Source organism: Ornithorhynchus anatinus, chromosome 6 (assembly GCF_004115215.2).
Source record: "Ornithorhynchus anatinus isolate Pmale09 chromosome 6, mOrnAna1.pri.v4, whole genome shotgun sequence".
NCBI classification, from domain to species: Eukaryota; Metazoa; Chordata; class Mammalia; order Monotremata; family Ornithorhynchidae; genus Ornithorhynchus; species Ornithorhynchus anatinus.
This window is the reverse complement of record NC_041733.1, coordinates 21,862,599-21,880,943: the sequence shown is the minus strand read 5'-3', so window position 1 is coordinate 21,880,943 and position 18,345 is coordinate 21,862,599. Positions and strand designations below refer to the sequence as shown.

The following is an 18,345-nucleotide window of genomic DNA, read 5'->3' as shown; positions in this document are numbered from 1 at the left end:
GGGACATCCTCTTATACCACACCGATTCTTCCTCTACAGTATTTTGTGGATCCATCCCTTCCTCTTCATCCTTATGGCAACCGTCCCTGTTCAAGCCTCTTTCGCCTCAAAGTGCCATTTCGCCATCGGCTTCCTAACCGCGACCCCTGCCTTCAGCCTCTCTCCACGTCGGTTCAAAACAAATGCTCGCATCATCTTCTTAAAACCCCATTCGTGGCTGCAGGGCTGCCCTCCTCAAATGCTCGGTGTCTCAGTGGCTACCTAATTCTCAAATCTCTGGCTTTTCACCAGACCCCTCCCGCTACCATTCTGCTCTCTTCCTCCTCCGCCTAACTTGCCCTTTTTCCCTCCTCCCAAGCAACCCTACTAACTGTAACTAACTCGCCAATCTCCCGTCGCTTCCATTTTGCCCTCTACATGGAACTTCTTCCCCACCACAAGTGTCAAACCCCATCCCTCTCACCCTTCAGAGCGACCTACCTCCCCGGTCATGCTGCCCGTGGGCACCTCTGGCTCTCAAGTGTACCTCTGTTCACCGTATATGTGTTCTCACCATTTTACCTATCTTATATTGGGCAATTTGTCTCCACATCTGTTTATTTGCATATGTGTTCTATTTTCCTTATTGCATACTGGGCACTTTGTGTCCACTCCTCTCCCCCATTAGGTTGTACCCTCCCTGAGGGCATGGATTCTTTGCCTTTTTCTTCTATTGTCTTATTTCTGTTGTAAGTTTCCAAGCACCCATTTCAGGGCTCTGTAGGTGCTCGATAAATGCTGTTGTTGACAACGAAGCTGGGGTTTAGTCCCGTGCCTGGGGCTGAGAGGAGGGAGGCAGGCAGGCATTTGAGTAAACACTGGTGACTCAATTTTCTGGAGATTATTTCCTCCCGGAATGGGGTCAAACGAAATGCCACTTCAAAGGTCTCTTTGATAATATCTGGCCCCCAAAGTGAACACAGCCTGGCAGCCCCGGATGCCAGCTGGGCTCCAGGTGGTTCCCTCCTTTGCCCCCTTCCTGCCGAGACTCTATAGGGGCCTGAAGTGGGAGTTGGGAAGGCGGAGGGCACAAAAGGGAGTCACAGAAAGTTATATCCCACTGGTATCTTCAAAGGAGAAGCCAAAAGCAGTTTGCGCTTGGCAGCTTTCTAAGGTTTAATCTTTTCTCTCTCTTCCTCCCGCCGCGCCCCCCCCCCCCCCCCCCCCCCCCGGGGACTGGATACCTTCATGGCCCAGGCCCAGGCCCCAGGCTAGTTACTGTCTCACTACAGATGGGGAAGCTATTTGTCCGGCTTGGCCCTTTATTTGGCTCCAAGTATGAGACTGAAGCCACCCGGCTTTCACTCCCAGGCTGGGACGAGGCAACACCGGTGCTTGGGGCTGTCTAAATCACGAGATGAATCTAATGGTCAAGTCGCCCGACCCAGTCAACTTGGAGGAGATGAGTTTGGAATGGTCAAACAAGCATCCCATGGCTAAGGGTGTTTCTCCGGCATTCACATGAGCTAGTGAGTCACTTACTTTGGGTTGTGAAGGCCACAAGGCTAAACCAAGGATGTGGGGAAGCCAGAGGGGGTTGGTGGCCTACTTCAGACCATAGTCCCGACACCCACTCAAGCCCAAGGTCCCTTACTCGGTCTGACGGTCCCTTCAGCTAGTAAACAGCCGCTCCATGGGCCTCACAGTGTGTTTTACAGTTTAATGCTTGCAAATAAGGACTGGGTAAGTGTCCTAAATTGTTGGCAGGGGAGGCGGAGGTGGGGATGGAGGGTTCCGTTAACTCACGTCCTTCTGAGGGGGTCGGACTGGGTGCCGGGCTGAGGTTAGAAATCAGAACCCTTTCCGGCACTCGGGACCGCCCCCGGGTTAGACCCTCATGATATCCTGACTCCTGCTATCTCCCCAGGATTCTGGTCCTCTCCAAAAAGACCGGCAGAAACGAGCCTTGGAGGTGGCTCGATCGACCCTCCCTCAATCCCCCATCCCGCAGGCCATCAACTCTCCCTGAGACGCCGCCGCCGGCATGAAAATGGCAAGTGGCGAAGGAGGAGTGTAGCCTAGTGGAAAGAGCCAGAGGGCCGGGGTTCTCATCTGCCACTTGCCGGCTGCGTGACCTTGGGCAAATCACTTCACATCTCCGAGCCACAGTTTCCTCATCTGTACAAATGGGGGTTCAATACCTGCTCACCTTCCAACTTAGATTGCGAGCCCCACACGGGACGGGGACCGACCTGAGGGACCTGGGTCTACCCCAGCGCTCGACACATAGTAGGCGCTTAACGAATATCATAATTATCATCAGAAAGAGAGTCTCGAGTTTCCCTGGGCACGCAGCCCCGCCTAACGGCCACCCAGGGGAAGTCACCCGGCTCCCAGTTCCCCAACCCAGCGATCTGGAGCAAACTTGGGGCCAAACACAGACTTTGGATTTACGTAAAGTGACGTGACAGCTTGCCAGGGGGTCAAAGTCTCTAGATTCGGTATCTGTGGAATGCAGGTTGGTTTCTCCAGGGGCAAGGCCACCGTTTGGAAGCAGCCCCTCTCTGGGGCTGTCTCCACGTCTCTGCAGTAGATTAGCACGAGTTGCCTCTCCATAGCTCTGCTAGGATTAATGAGATCTGACTCAAAACTCTTAAGCCCTTGACAAGGTTTTCTACATGCAGGAAATAATGAGAAGAGGGAACAGTGTTATTAAGAATGTCTCTCACTCTGATACCTTTCAGAAGTCAGAAAGGGTTTGTGGGTTTAAAACTTGGTTTGGAGGTTTTTTGATTTTAAACTCTGAGACCTATTAGATTTGAGACAGCATGGCCTAGTGGAAAGACGACTTTTGCGTCATATCTCTCTAAAAATTTAGATTTCCTCAACAGTTACAATGCAAGAAATGCTATACTGAGTGCTTGGAAATAGCCACCAGCCAATCAGTCAACGGTATTCGTGAGTGCTTACTTTGCACCGGGGAAACTACAATGCAACGATTCCCTGCCTACAACACGATTACAGTCTAGAGAATATACGCCGAAAACAGAATAAAAAGCGGTCCTCTGCCCAGAAGATCACAATCTAAAAGAAGGAAAACAACCATACAAGCAATACTGGGAAAACACTTGACAACAACTGGCGCCCCCCCCCAATTTGTTTCATTTGTTTTTTATTGATGTTTTCCATTCTACGTATTCTTTTGGATCTAGATCCTAATAATTGTACTTTTTAAGTGCTTACTATGCGCCAGGCACTGTCCTAAGAGCTGGGGTAGATACAAAATAATAATAATAATTACTGCAGCATTTGTTAAGCACTATGTGTCATGCATAGTCCTATGCGCTGGGGTAGATACAAAATAGTAATTATCATCATCATCATCTGTGGCATTTGTTAGGTGCTTACTATACCCCAAGTAATATACTATATCCCTGTTCCTCAGGGGGCTCACAGTCTAAGGGGAGGGGGAGAACAGGTATTTCAACCCCATTTTCCAGGAGAGGAAACTGAAGTTCAGAGAAGTCAAGAGACGTGTCAAGGACACTCAGCAGGCAGGTAGTGGAGCTGGGATTAGAGCCCAGGACCTCTGATTCCCAAGCCCATGCCCTTTCCACTTGGCCACGCTGCTCTCTTCACCTATTTCTTTCCAGATTACTTCTTCACTCTTCTCAAGCTTGCCTTTTAACTCACTCTCCCCTCTCTGCCTCTGATCCCTTTCCCCCCATTCTCCAGTCTAAATTCCCTCCTTCCACAAATCCACAGCAACACCCCCCCCCCCAATATAAATTTCACCTTTTAAGACAAGCCTTCCCCAATTAGTTCCCAAGTCAGACAAACCCACCAGCCGTTTCCAGCACCTCTGCACTTACTCATATCTATCTTTAGTACTTTTGAATATTTGCTATTCAACTGTACATTCAATTACTTCCTCTGATTAATCTATACTTTCCTGTCAGGTCTCCCCTGTTACAGTTTAAGTTCCTCGTGGGAAAGGAATGTGTCATTTTGTTTGTTTTGAACTTCTAAGTACTTCCTTCAGTAGACTATAAACTCCACATGGGCAGGGATTAAGACTACCAACTCCGCTGTACTGTACTTTTCCAAGCACTTAGTTCTATTTATCTATTTTGATGCTATTGATGCCTGTCTACTTGTTTTGTTTTGCTGTCTGTCTCCCCCTTCTAGACTGTGAGTCAGTTGTTGGGTAGGGATTGTCTCTATCAGTTGCTGAATGGTACTGTCCAAGAGCTTAGTACAGCGCTCTGCACACAGTAAGCGCTCAATAAATACGATTGAATGAACCAACGCTCTGTACACGGTAAGCACTCTAATGCTGTTGTCTGGTAATACAGAGCACACAATGGGTACTCAATAAATATTATTACTACTCGATTCTGGAACAGATCCTAAATTACAACATAAAAGTCTATGGGAAAATATCTCTCTCAATACAACACTTTCAGGAACATAATTCGGTTTGATTTTTCTGGGGGGGAGGGGAATGTATGGTATTTGTTAAGTGGTTACCATGTGCCAGGCACTGTATTAAGCACTGGGGTAATCTGGTTGGACACAGTCCCTGTCCCAGGTGGGGCTCACAGTCTTTATCCCCATTTGACAGATGCAGTAACTGAGGCCCAGAGAAGTAAAGTGTCTTGCCCAAGGTCACATGGCAGACAAGTGGCAGTGCCGGGATCAGACCCGAGGTCCTCTGCCTCCCAAGCCCGTGCTCTCTCCTCTAGACCCAAATGCTTCTCAGTTATGTTGGTATTTGTTAAGCGCTTACTATGTGCAGAGCACTGTTCTAAGCGCTGGGGTAGATACAGGGTCATCAGGTTGTCCCACGTGAGGCTCACAGTCTTCATCCCCATTTTACAGATGAGGGAACTGAGGCCCAGAGAAGTGAACTGACTTGCCCAAAGTCACGCAGCTGACAAGTGGCCGAGCCGGGATTCAAACCCATGACCTCTTTTTCCCAAGCCCGGGCTCGGTTTTGGGTGATGGAGTGTGTGGTCCAAAGTGACAGACGAGCCTCAGTCCAGTTAAAAAGGCTCCAGAGGTCCTGGGAGAAGGGAATGATTACAGAGCTGGTGGTTTGCTTGGGCCTAAGACGGCATCAGACCAAGCATTTCAGAATTTGATCTTCTTGCATTTAGCCAGGACTTGATAGAGTGTCTTCAATCAATGATCAGTGGTATTTATTGAGCGTTTACTGTGTACAGAGCACTGGACTGAGTACAACAGAGTTGGTTGACACACTCCCTCTCCCTGAGGAGCTTGCAGCCTACAGGGAGAGAAAGACATTCGAATGGATCAGGGATAGGGGAAATAGTAGAGCACACGTAACAGTATAGATAAATGCTGGGGCACTGGGGAGAGTATCGAGGTCCTTAAGGGGTACAAAGCCAAGTTCAGAATGGCCACAGAGGAGAGAACAGATAGGGGAAATGAAGGGCTTAGTCTGGGAAGGTCCCTGGGAGGAGATGTGATTTTAGGAGGGTTTTGAGGGTGGGGAGAGTTGAAGGCCCGAAGGAGATTGAGTCTCGGACCCAGTAAGTGTTTCAAAAATGTTGGTGATAATGACGACGATAGTAATAAAATTCCAAACATTTCATGGGGCATGAGAATAGCAGGAAGAGCCAACTGTGCCAGATAAATGGAATTTCCTATAAACAGAGATGGGCCACAGAAACAAGGGAGAAGGCACAGTTAAACATCAACCTAGATTTCGGCAAGACTTCTGATTCCTTCCCATACATCACCCAAGGTGACAAGCTGAAAAAACATGGTCTTCGCCATACTAGTCTTAGGTGACTGACTGCACTCAGACTCAACCGAAGGTCATAACCAAAGATAAGAATCAATCAGTCAATGGTATTAATTGAGCACTTAGTGTGCAGAGTACTTGGGAGAGTACAATATAACAGAGTGGGTAGACACACTGCCCGCTCACAACAAGCTTACGGCCTACAAGGGCAACTATCCCCATCAACTGTTCAAAAATAGTGTTCCACGGGGACTAATTCCATTCGATATTTTGAATCGATATCCTGCTTATCAAATTTGCTGATGATACGTAACCAGGGGAGGGCTGTCGGGAATTTAATTCAGAGCGACTTGGACGAATTGGGAAAATGGGCATGTACAAACAAGAAATGAAATGGGGACAAGTGGAAGGAAAAAGGATTTGAGATTAAATAAAAGAAGACTGACGATACAAAGGGGGTAAGACTGGCTAGGTACAAGTATGACAGAAAAAGACCTGCAAGGGTGTGGAGGGTCAGAGTTGCCTCGATGTTGACTATAAATTAGCAAAGTAAAAAACACCGCAACATACTCAAAGGAGTAGGGCATGTGAGAGTCGAGAAATCTTGTACTCCTGCTATTTTCTTTGTCGGGCCATTTCTTCTCTGGACAAGATTTTAGTGTCCATCTCCCCTGCTGGACTGTAAGTCTCTTGAGGGCAGAGATGGTGCCCATGCATTCAATCATATTTACTCCGTGCTTACTGTGTGCAGAGTCTAACTCTCTCATCTCTCCCCTGCTTAGTACAGTCCTCTGGACCCAGTAAGGCACTCAACAAATGCTACGGACTGGGTCAGATCCTTTTTAGAGCGCTTTGTCCGGTTTTGGTTACCACACGTTTATGAAAGGACATATAGTGAAATTGGAGAAGATCCGGGGGAAGAGTGAGCAAAATTATTCAAGGGTGGACAGTATGTCTTAAAAGGGATTAGTTCACGTCCTATAGAAGAGAAAATTCGGGAGTGATTTAATCACTGTCTTCAAGAATGTGAAAGTGTTTTAAGGGGTGGACGCTGAACAACTGGCCATGTTCAACATTCTGAACACGAGGAAGACACGCAAAATTAAAGGTGATGCTTTGGTGGGACACGAGGAAGGACTTCTTCACTGTCAGAGCATTTAAATCCTGGCATGGGCTACCAAGGAAGGGTGTGGGGCTCTGCATCCGAGAAGAACCTTAAGGAAAATGAGAAAGCACTCTGCCTGGATTTTTTTATTTACTTGCCACAAAGCGGTGGACTGGATAAGAGCTCTTTTCCAGCTCTGATTCTAGAGGCAGCCAGCCTCATTTCCTCACTCACCACAAATCCCCAGAGGATAGAAGTGAGGGCAAATGCTGACCCTGAAAAGAAAAATCTAGGACTGAGTTCTAACAAGCCTGTTAGCAGGCCAAGATAGGAAACTCAGGTTGGGATTTCCAGTGGAAATGAATGAGGTACTTGTGCCCAACTCGGGGGATTAATCATGCCAGAAGAGCATACTAACCAACTCTGGTCTAGGCACCGAATGTATGAGGGGATGGGAGGAAAAGGGAAGGCCGGGGAGGTGAAGGGAGAAGCCCTCCTTTGGAAGCAATATCACTTGGGAAAAAAGGATGGAAAGATAGGGACTCAGTGAGCCAACAATGTTGACATTGGATGTAATTTTACCAAGCTTGGCCCACTAAAGAGGAGATGGGACAGAAGTCAACCCAACCTCTTTGCGTAGGCTTCCCTAGAGGTGCCGCTCTCCTCTTTTATTGCCTTTCACTCCTATTTCCTCCTGGCTCCTGGGACTCGGTACAACGGAGGGAAGGGGTAACAGGCTGGAGGGGAAAGGTCTAACTTGAAGCTTCTCAGAAATACTCCCTCCCACTCAGACTGGGAGCCCCATGTCGGGCAGAAACTGTGTCCTGTATCTTGTATCTACTTTAGTGCTTATTTCAGTGCTCGGCACAAAGTAGGCACTTAAACATCATTATTATTACTGTCATCGTTATTCCTGAACTCCACCAAATGATAAAACTGCCTGTTCTAACAGGAACATTAAAAAACCTCCCCCATCAAGGTGCCTCTTTTACTTAAGGGTTCCAGGCCAAGGTGGCTTGGTTCACAGTGAACACAACCTGGAACGCTGAAAACCCCGAACAGTCTTTCTCTTACACCTCGAATCTCAAGAACCTCTTGAATGTCCTGAGAAGCAGCCCGGGCTAGTGGAAGGAGCATGGGTCGGTGAGTCGGAAGGCAAGCCCATCAATGGGTAGGGATTGTCTCTATCTGTTGCCGAACTGTACATTCCAAGCGCTTAGTACAGTGCTCTGCACATAGTAAGCGCTCAATAAATACTATTGAATGAATGAATGAATGGTCCCGGCTCCGCTACCTGTCTGCTGGGTGACCTTGAGCAAGTCAGTTAACTTCTCTGGCCTTAGTTTGCCTCTTCTGTAAAATGGGGATTAAGAATGTGAGCCCCATATGGGACATGGACCGCGTCCAACCCGACTGTCTTGTATCAACAGTGCCTGGCACGCAGTAGGCACTTAACAAATACCATTTTTTTTTTTAAAAAAGAGCTTTTTAGCATCAGCAAGAGAGTTGGGGGAGAGGCCGGGGGCGACAACAACGACGACTCTACTATTCTACTTCCTGGCAAGTCAGAAAGCCAACCCCTACCTGGTGTACAACTTCTCTGTTCATCATAAACCCAAGGTGTAAAGGCTAAGGAAGGGGTGGAATGGGGTGAAATCCACAGAGCGGGAGAACCAGAAGGTGAAGAGCAAGGCAGAAAGGTTTCCCAATAGCACCCCAGATGAGGACAGCCACAACTTAAAGAGTATTCAAAGAGAACCAACACAGCCCTTTTGGCATCAGCACACAGCACTGACTCCATTCCTGGCCCGATTTTGCAGCCTGGACTCTGCAAAAGCACACTTGGACTCCGTTTGCAGTATCTGACCCTTCCTGGCTTGAGATCTTTTTTTTTTTTAAATGATATTTGTTAAGAGCTTTATTATGGGCCAGGCACTGTATTAAGCGCTGGGGTAAGTACAAGCTAATCAGGTTGGACACAGTCCACTTCCTACATGGAGCTCTCACTGTCTTGATCTCCATTTTAGAGATGAGGTAACTGAGGCACAGAGAAGTTAAGTGACTCCGCAAAAGCACACTTGGACTCCATTTGCAGTATCTGGCCCTTCCTGGCTTGAGACCCTTTTTTTAAAAAAAATGGTATTTGTTAAGAGCTTTATTATGGGCCAGGCACTGTATTAAGCGCTGGGGTAAGTGCAAGCTAATCAGGTTGGACACGGTCCATGTCCTACATGGAGCTCTCACTGTCTTAAACTCCGTTTCAGAGATGAGGCAACTGAGGCACAGAGAAGTTAAGTGACTTGGCCACGTTCACAGAGCAGACAAGTGGCGGTGCCGGAATCAGAAGCCGGGTCTTCTGACTCCAGGTCCGTGCTCTACCTACTAGGCCAAGCTGCTTCTCATTTTCCTCATGAACTTGGTTTCCCCCCTATGCGGAGGCAGGGAGCTAGTATTCTGGAGGAAGAAGAGGCCAGAGTAACCCACTGGATGAAGCACTAGATGGTTTTACAATCAATCAAATGAAATGATTAAGTTTACTGAGCGCTTATTGTGCAGAGATCTGTATTAAGCCCTTGGAAGAGTACAAGAGAACAGAATTGGTAGGCATGTTCCCTGCCCACAACAAGCTTACGTACTAGAGGGGGAGACAGACGTTAATATGAATACATAAATTACGGATATGTACATAAGTGCTGTGGGGCTGAGAGGGGGGTGAATAAAGGATGCAGATCAAGTGCAAGGATGATGCAGAAGGGAGTGGGAGAGAGGAAATGAAGGTGCAGTCAGGGAAGGGCCTCTTCGGAGGAGATGTTCTTTTATTAAAGTCTTGAAGGTGGGGAGAGTGATCGCCTGCCGGATACGGAGAGCGAGTAAGTTCCAGGCCAGAGGGAGGACGTGGGCGAGAGGTTGGTGCCGAGATAGAGGAGATCGAGGTAGAGCGAGTAGGTTTGCATTAGAGAGGCAAAGTGTGCAAGCGGGGTTACAGTAGGAGAGCAGCGAGGTCAGACAGATGGGGGCAAAGTGATTGAGTGCTTTAAAGCCGACGGTAAGGACTTTCTGTTTGATGCGGGAGCCGATGGGCAACCACTGGAAGTTCTTGAGGATGGGGAAACATGGACTGAACGTTGCTGTAGAAAAATGATCCCGGCGGCAGAGTGAAGTATGGACTGGAGCGGGGAGAGACAGGAGACAGGGAGGTCAGCAAGGAGGCAGATGGGGTAACCAAGGAGGGATGGGATAAGTGCTCGGATTTATATTGTAGCAGTTTGGCAACATTACTAAAATCCATCCTTTCCTCTCCATCTGTTGGATTTGGCATGGAGGCGATCCCGAGTAAGCGCTTAGTGCTCTGCACACAGTAAGCGCTCAATAAATACGTTTGAGTGAATGAGTGACCTTTGAGAGAGCAGTTTCTGCGAAGGGAAGGGAGTAGAAGCCAGACTGATGGGGCTCATGGAGAAAACTGGAAGAGAGGAAGTGGAGATAGCAGGTGTAGACAAGCCGTTTAGAAAGTTCAGAGATCAATGGTAGGAGGGAGATGGGGAGATAACTGGAGGGTGCCGTGGAGTCAAAGGAGGGTTTTTTGCTCTGTTTTTTTTTGGATAGGGGAGACATGAGCATGTTTGAAAGCAGTGGGAAAGAAACAATTGTAGGGAGAATGAAACTTCTTACAAGTATTAAGGTAAGGTTCCTGCCCTCGAGAACTTAACAGTCTACTGCAGAAAAACGGATACCCAATTTGAACTCCACAGTGTACCTAAGCTTTAGCCATTTATATAAATGCTAGGGAAGTTTGGGTGAAGGGTGGTTACCTGACCGGCAGATGTTTAGACAGGGAAGCCATCGAATAAGAAGGGGATTTAAGTAGGGGAACAGCAATCTAACCAACACTAGAAAGGAAGGCATCTTGGAGTGAGTCCCACCCAGGGTCAAGGAGCCAAGAATGTGCTTTCAAATTCCCAACAGCAGCAATTCTGCCATCTGCAGCAATACCCAGAGGGAAGCCATCCTTTTCCCCCTCTTCAAACGCATCTCAATGCCATCAGCAAGGCCAAACTTCCAACAGAAAACTGACATCTGCCCAAGGGTGCCCCACCAGCACTTTAGGCTCATTTATGTCAAAACCTGAACTCATCTTCTCTCCAAAATCCTCCCTTTCAATTCACTTTTCCATCCCATCCCTGTCTCCAACACCCACAACTCTGGAATTAGCTTTGATTCCTTGCTCTTTAAACTCTCATATTCAGTCTTGTCACTACAGCCTGTCGGTTCTTCCTGCCCAGTGTTTCCCGAATTTGCCCCTTTCTCTCTCCACTCCACAGCCCACCGCTCCGGTCCAGAAGCTCGCCATATTCCAGTGAGATTACTACATCAGCCTCCTCCTCCCTGGCCTCCCTCACTCCGGTCATTTCCCTCTCCAGTCCCAACTTCACTCTCGGCCTCCTGGATCGTCTCTCTACACATCCTTCTGTGCACATCTCTCCACTCTTTCCAAACTTCCAGTGGGCATCTACTCCTTTCCACATCAAGCAGAAACTCCTGACCACTCACTTTCAGATGCGCCCTCTTACCGCCCCACTTTCTTCTCCCACTACGCCCCACCTCACACACTTGGTTCCTCCAAAGTTCACCTTCTCACAGGGTGCCTCGTTCTTGACTCTCCCACCTCCAACCCCTCCCCTTACCCTTTCTCCTGCTTGGAAATTCCTCCCATTGCAAATCCTCCAGGCCACCGCTCTCACCCTCCTCAAATCCCACCTCTTCCAAGAGGCCTCTCCTGATTTATTTTTCTCCTCCATGGGGGGGGGGGGGCATCCTCCAAACTGTTATCTCAGTACCTAAGCCCTCACACCCTTCCAGGCATTCCTGAATAGAGAGACTTGCATAGGAGCATTTATTCATCTATCCTCTTTTTCCTCCTCTCTAGAAATTATTCTCTGAGTCTCCCAGTTAGACTGTAGGATCCTCGAGGGCAGGGATGGTGTCTCCAACCTCTACTGCATTCTCCCAAGGGTTTAGTAGAAGGTTCATCACACGAGGCACTCAATATCCACACCTGATGGCTTTTTATCCAAGTCTGCACGGTGAACTACTCAGTTCAAGGTGTCAATACCCAAGAGGCTTTTCTCTCTGGAAGATCAATGATGAACTTGGCTCTGCCAGGGGTCAGCTTAAAGCTTCCAGAGACAGAGCAAACGACTTTGGATCCTGAGAATTCCTCCTCCTTCGGCCGCGGTTTCCACTTCAGGGCCTCAGATTCGGGGACTGTCACAAATTTAGGTACTGCGTCAACAGGCACTAAGCAAATTCCAGGGGATGACGTTACACAAGTTTCTTCCCTTGTGTGGCCTGAAAGCCCTTAGGGCCCTGTGGCCCTTGGAGTCAGTAGGCCCAGCTAGTTTCGGACTCCAACTAATCACCTGCCCAGTTAATGACGACGGCATTTATGAAGCCCTTACTGTGCATAAGCACCACGCTAAGTCCCGAGGGAGATTCAAGACAATCAGCCCGGACAGAGCCTCTGTCCCGCCGGGCACTCATAATCGAAGAGCGGGTATTGGCTGTCCATTTCACAGAGCAGGAAACTGAAGCCCAGAAACTGAATTGCCCAAGGTTAGTGGCAGAGGTGGGCTTAGAACCAGGTTCCCTTAACCCCCAGGACTCTGTTTTTTCCACTGGGCCTCGCCGGTTGGTTGGTTAACAAGCTCTCTGCCCCCAGAGAGGAGAGCAGTGGGACTGTGGAGACGGCCCGGGTCTTGGGTCTCACTAGTTCTTGTCCAAGTTTGCCTCCCCATGCCCCATCTCCCCTCCCCACCGCCACACCCCCAGGGAGCTCATCCCTTGAGAAGTAGGTCTTTTTCTCTCGCAAGCACGCCGGGGACTTGACCCTTGGCCGGGGCTGCCCTCTCCATCCCACCAGTCCCGCAGACCGGCATTTGAAGTTTCTACAGTGCACATCTGCTCCGACTTCAACACTTAACGCTCAGACCTTGGAAAATGCAATGCAGCTTGTAAATCCGTATTAAAGACACCCAAGGACTTGACGCTTCTTGGCTGCTGAGAGCCAGCTCCCTAGTCCCCTCGGCGGGCTTCCTCCAACTCCCAAGGCTCGGGGGGGGGGGAGGGAGCTCCTGGGGGGCAACGGCCCCCAGGGAGAAGTTCTAGCAGGGGCTCTCCCCGAAACCCGAAGCGGAACAGGACGGGAACTCTCCAGCCAGGGCCTTGGCTCAAAAAGAGGCTGGTACATCCGGTTGGGTGCGGGAGGGAGGGAGGGAGGGAGAGAAAGGGGCGCTCCCTGCGTGAGTCAGACAAGAGCAGAGGATGAATGAGGCAACAGCAGCTTCTGCATTTGGGCTCCCCCCGCCCCTCCTCTTCCTCCTCTGTAGACAGCGACCTTCTGCTTGGGGAGGCAGAGCTGGGACGCAAGAGAGTCAATACATAAGCCCACTCCAGCCCTAGACGGACTCCACCGCTTCTGCACTCCGTACCCCGCTGCTCGACCCGGCCTTCACCAGAGGCCGTTCTGAAAGTTGGGTGCTTCAGCCGTTTCCTCAAGAACACGCCGGCAACTCGCCTGGGCGATGGGGGGCTTAGGAAGGGAGGCCCAAGACGGCTGGGGCTCAAGCCGTCCTACATGCGGTTGGAAGCGAGGTCCCCAGAGCTCGAAGGAAACCTTCCCCCAGCTCTGGGTCTCCCGCTCAAGTCCCACCCGAGACCCAGAAGGGAGAATCTGGCCCCCGGTCCCACATATCCTCTCCTGCTCATTTCCACCGGTTTTCCGCCCTTCTCCCTCCTGCCCTCCCTCCCCCCTGCCCCGGTCTGGCAGCCCAGTGGGGGTTTCGTTTCCCCGCTGACGACCGACTAGCCAGGACCCGGCCCCTGAGGACTCTGTAGCCCGCTGATCCCCGGCCTTCTGGCCGACGTGATCCCACGGGGCGGTTCTCCTCGTCACTGCCAGCAAAGGTGACCAAGGCCAGAGTCAGTTCTGGCACTGGCCAAAAACCAGGCCTGGAATGAGCCCTCTGCCTGTCAGCCTCAGGCTGGTTCTCTGAGGATCGGAAGCCACCGGGACCCTGCCCCCTTAATGATCCGTGTCGGTTCTTCTGGCTTCTGAGTCAGGGAGTGTGCCGCCCTGGATGGCTGGTACAAGATGTCACTTGGGGTGGGAGCCAGGCAGCTCTGGGGGTGGAAGACGCAGGCCAGTCTGTCTGCAAAAACTCCAGGACGAACTGTGGCCCCGAATCTTTGGGACTCGGCCCGAGCCTAGTTTGGCTTCCGCCGACAGACTCCCTGGGTCAGAAAGATGAGCCCGAAGACAGCCTCCCCGCAAAACCCGCCCTGGAGCCCTCAGGCAGCGCTCGGGGCTGGCACGTCTTTTTTCCCTGTGGCTCTTCTGACAGACGATATTCTCTCCCAGTGGTTCCCCCGAGGAGAGAACATAACCTCTCTTCCCATGAAGAAGAAGAATTAAAAAAAAAAACAAACCCAAACTCGCTTTTCCACAGATCAGATTCCCAGAGAAGGGAAATCAACAGCTTAGCTGTGGTCCACGTCGAATATAAAAGGCCAGAGTTCATCCTGTATGTTTCCACGGCTCCAGAGGGGCCACCCCCACCCCCGCCCCGCGATGACTCGACGGGCTCATTTCTCCGAGGAAGCTCCCCCAAGAACAATTTAAGGATGCTACGCTCACCACACTTTACCAGGCTGGCGGAGGGGGAGGAGTTCCAATTCGGTTATTTAATAGGCTTGAAAGCTGGAACAAATGCGTTCTGTTGGTGTTTAGCCACATTCCAAAGAGGGGTGCATTCCTCCCCCTTCTGGATTAGTGGGGTAGGGCTCCACTTCAAAACCCGCCCGCCGTGCCCGGCGTAACACTCATACTTGGGTTTAACCTGTTTGTGGGAGAGGCCGCCATACCTGTTTCCCAGGGGCCCGAACACCACAACCAGTGAATCGAAAAGCTCCAAGTTCGCGGCTCAGATCCTGCCCCTGGAAGGCGGGAAGTCTGGGGCCGGGTGGGAGAAGGCCAAGGCAGAAGATTTCACCCCCACAGCACTTACGTCCGTAGCCGCTATTTATTCCTCTTAACGTCTGTCTCTCCCTCTCGACTGTCAGCTCCCAGTGGGCAAGGCACGTGCCTACCGACTCTCCGATATTATACTCTCCCAAGCACTCAGTACGGTGCTCTGCACCCAGTAAGCGTTCAATAAATCCGATCGATCGGTCTCTGCAACCAAGTGAGGAAACGACCTCCAAGACCGAAGCTGGCCAGAGGGACGCGTGTAAGCTGCTACACCCCCTAGGTCGCCCACTTGGCTCCTCTGACGCCCACCTACTCACTTTGCCTCGATCTCGTCTAATTCTCCACCGACCCTTTGACCGCGTCCTCCCCTCTGGCCTGGAACTCCCCCAACCCCGTTCACAGCTGTTAGCCTACCACTCTTCACACCTTCAAAGCCCTCCTAAAATCACATCTCCTCCAAGTGGGCTTCCCCGACAATGCCTTCATTTCTCCTCCTCGCCCTCCCTCCGACTACGTCCTTGCACCTGGTACCCCTTCGGCGCTTGGTATTCACCCCAGCCCCACGGTAATTGAGTACATTTCTTACCCTCTCCCATTTCCCCCACCTGTAATGCATTTTAAGGTCTGTATTCTCCTTTAGACTGTAAGCTCGTGGTGGGCGGGAAACGCGTCTACCGATTCTGTCGTATCGTACTTTCCCAGACGCTTGGTACGCCCGTGGTGAGCGCTCAAAGAAATACCACTGAATGACTGACCGCTGGAGGAAAAAAGTTGGCAGAGGCTTGCAGACTCCGTTGCTACCATCTGGGATATTCAATTACTGCCCATCGGGAGTTCATTAACAACCTCCAGTCCCAGGTCGGACGGCCCCAGGAAGGAAGGAAGATCCCCCTAAAAAGGGAAATGGGAGCTGTGAACAAACCCCTTTGGGGAGGGAAGAGGAAGCTGGTCTAAGGACAGCAGAGAAATATACAGCGCCGTAGAAGACTCCAGTTCAAACAAACCTGGCCCGCGCAACCCTCCCCGCCTCCACGGCGACCGAGGATGATGACGGAAAACTTCCTTCTCCGGCAGACGGATCTACGCCCCAAAGGGAGGAGGGGAAGAACCGAAGCCAGCGGCCGCCGGAGCCGGAGGCAGCTCTTCCGGGTTGGCCCGACTGCCGGCTGCCTCTGGATGCCCGCTGGCTCTCCTTTGGCGGCGGGGCGACGGGCGGGCACGGGAGAGCCGGGGGGAGGGCCCCAGACCGGAAGCGCTGCCAGCCGTGAGGAAAATTATTTCTGTCTAGAAAGAGTGACGACGGTGTGGGAAACCCGTTTCCAGAGAGAGGGATGGGGACGGACGGACCCACGCACGTGTTGGGTTGCTGGGTTTTTTTGACAGAGGAAACTTTTGCCTGTAACTGCCTGTACGGTGCTGCCCCCTGCTGCTAGAAAGGGAAGCAGCCTGGCTCCGTAGAAAGGGCACCAGCTTGGGAGTCAGAGGTCATGGGTTCGAATCCCGGCCCTGCCACCTGTCAGCCGGGTGACTGGGGACAAGTCACTTCTCTGTGCCTCAGTTCCCTCATCTGTAAAATGGGGATTAAGACCGTGAGCCTCACGTGGGACAACCCGATGACCCCGTATCTACCCCAGCGCTTAGAACAGTGTTCTGCACATAGTAAGCGCTTCACAAATACCAACATCATCATCATTATCATTATCAGAATCGCAGGGCTGCTTCTCCGGCAAAGCACGGGCTCCTCCAAAGGCCAATGGCTCCTCCAGGCTCACAGGGAAACGCAAAGTCAAAGAGAGGGTCCCCGAGGGCGGGGGAGCCCCAAAAGACAACACCAACTGGGCTTCAGTGCGCCGGACCACCCTGCAATGCGAGGAGGGAGCAGTGGGTTCAAAGCCGAAGGGTGAGGTCTCTTCGACCCCTTCCCCTCTTTGGCCTAGGGAAATTCCGCCTTCCCCCTCTGGGCCTCAGTTTCCCTGTTCCTCCAGTCCGATCACGAGACCGTTACCTCACCCTGGCTTCCAGGAGGGTTGACGAGGGCCATCGTTAGGGGCCGGGAGCCTGTGTTTAGAGCGTCAGCTGGTTACCTCAGAACCCACCAGTGCGACCTGTGTCAATCGGCGACGGAGGGAAACCAAGTGACTGTCTAATTAAGAGCTCGGCTCATAAGTCCCAGTGGTTTACCGGCAGATGAGAACCTGGCCCCCGACGGAAAGGGAGCCCCTCCTCGGACAGTCACGTGGAGAAAGATGTATTCACTCAATCCCGGCCGGCCGGTCTGAGTTCCGCCCGCTCCCCCACCCTCTTTTTACGTTATTTAAGCCCTTACTATGTGCCGGGCACTGTACTAACTGCTAGGAGAGATACGAGCTAATCAGGTCAGAACAGCCCCTGTCCCATATAGGGCTCACAGTCTTGTTCCCCGTTTTATAAATGAGGCGACCGAGGCATAGAGAAGTTCAGTGACTTGCCCAAGGTCACACGACAGAGAAGTGGCAGCGGAACCGGGATCAGAACCCAGGTCCTACTGACTTCCAGGCCTGTGCTCTATTCACTAGGCCACGCTGTTTCTCTACTCCCCAAGGAGAGGCCCTGTGTGACTGGCTTCAAGATGGGACCCTGTTCCTTTCTCTCCACCCTCTGGGTGGAGAAAAAGAACAATTATTACTGATGGCTTGACTGACTGACTCACACAGTAAGCGCTCAATAAATACGATTGATTGAATGAATGACTGAGTGACTGATGTTGGTCACTCCTTTTCGAGTGCGAGCTCCTTGTGGGCGGGGAATGTGATGCTCTTATATCCTGTACTTCCCAAGTGCCTGGTACAAGGTACCGCACCAAGCGAGCTTTCAAACGTTTCCTCTCCGATGGACCAACCAGGTGAGAAAGGGTGGGGAAAGGGAAGGGAGATGAAAGGAGAGGAAAAAGAAGGGGAAACCCACCTGCCCCAGCAGGGGTTAGCAAATAACTGCAAGACTCTAAGCTTGGGCGGGGAATGTGCCTGCCTCCCAAGCGCTTAGTACAGTGTTCTGCACACAGTAAGTGCGACCGAATAAATGAACTACGTGACCACCTTAAAACCTTCTTTAGGGTCTTCCTCTAGATGGGCTCAGTAGATCCGATAGACTCCAATGAGGGGGTGGTCTCCAGAGGCAGAACGTCAGAGCAGAGTTGGACTTGAGGGAAAGATGTGGAATGAACTGAACCTATCATCCTCCCAAGCTAAGATCTCGGGGTCCAGTGACCAGACCCAGCATCTACTCCATTCCAGCCGGGACCTGCCCTCGGAAAAGGATGTCAACCCCCCGCCAGCCCACTCCAGACTCCCTTTCCCCTCAAAAAAAACCCCAACATCCTAAAACCCATTTCTACCCCCCTTGTCAGGTTAGATGCTGGCACCGAGCTTCAATCTGGCACGAGGCTGTTCGTGTCGGCTTCCTATCTGGGCCGAGCAGATTCTGGCG

At 51.2% G+C, this 18,345-nt stretch overlaps 1 protein-coding gene across 3 annotated transcripts in view; it reads right to left on the bottom strand.

Annotated features, from left to right (window-relative positions):
* Positions 1 to 18,345, bottom strand: part of OTUD5 (OTU deubiquitinase 5) — a 52,545-nt gene that overhangs the window by 27,577 nt on the left and 6,623 nt on the right. The gene's annotated exons all lie outside the window — the stretch shown is intronic.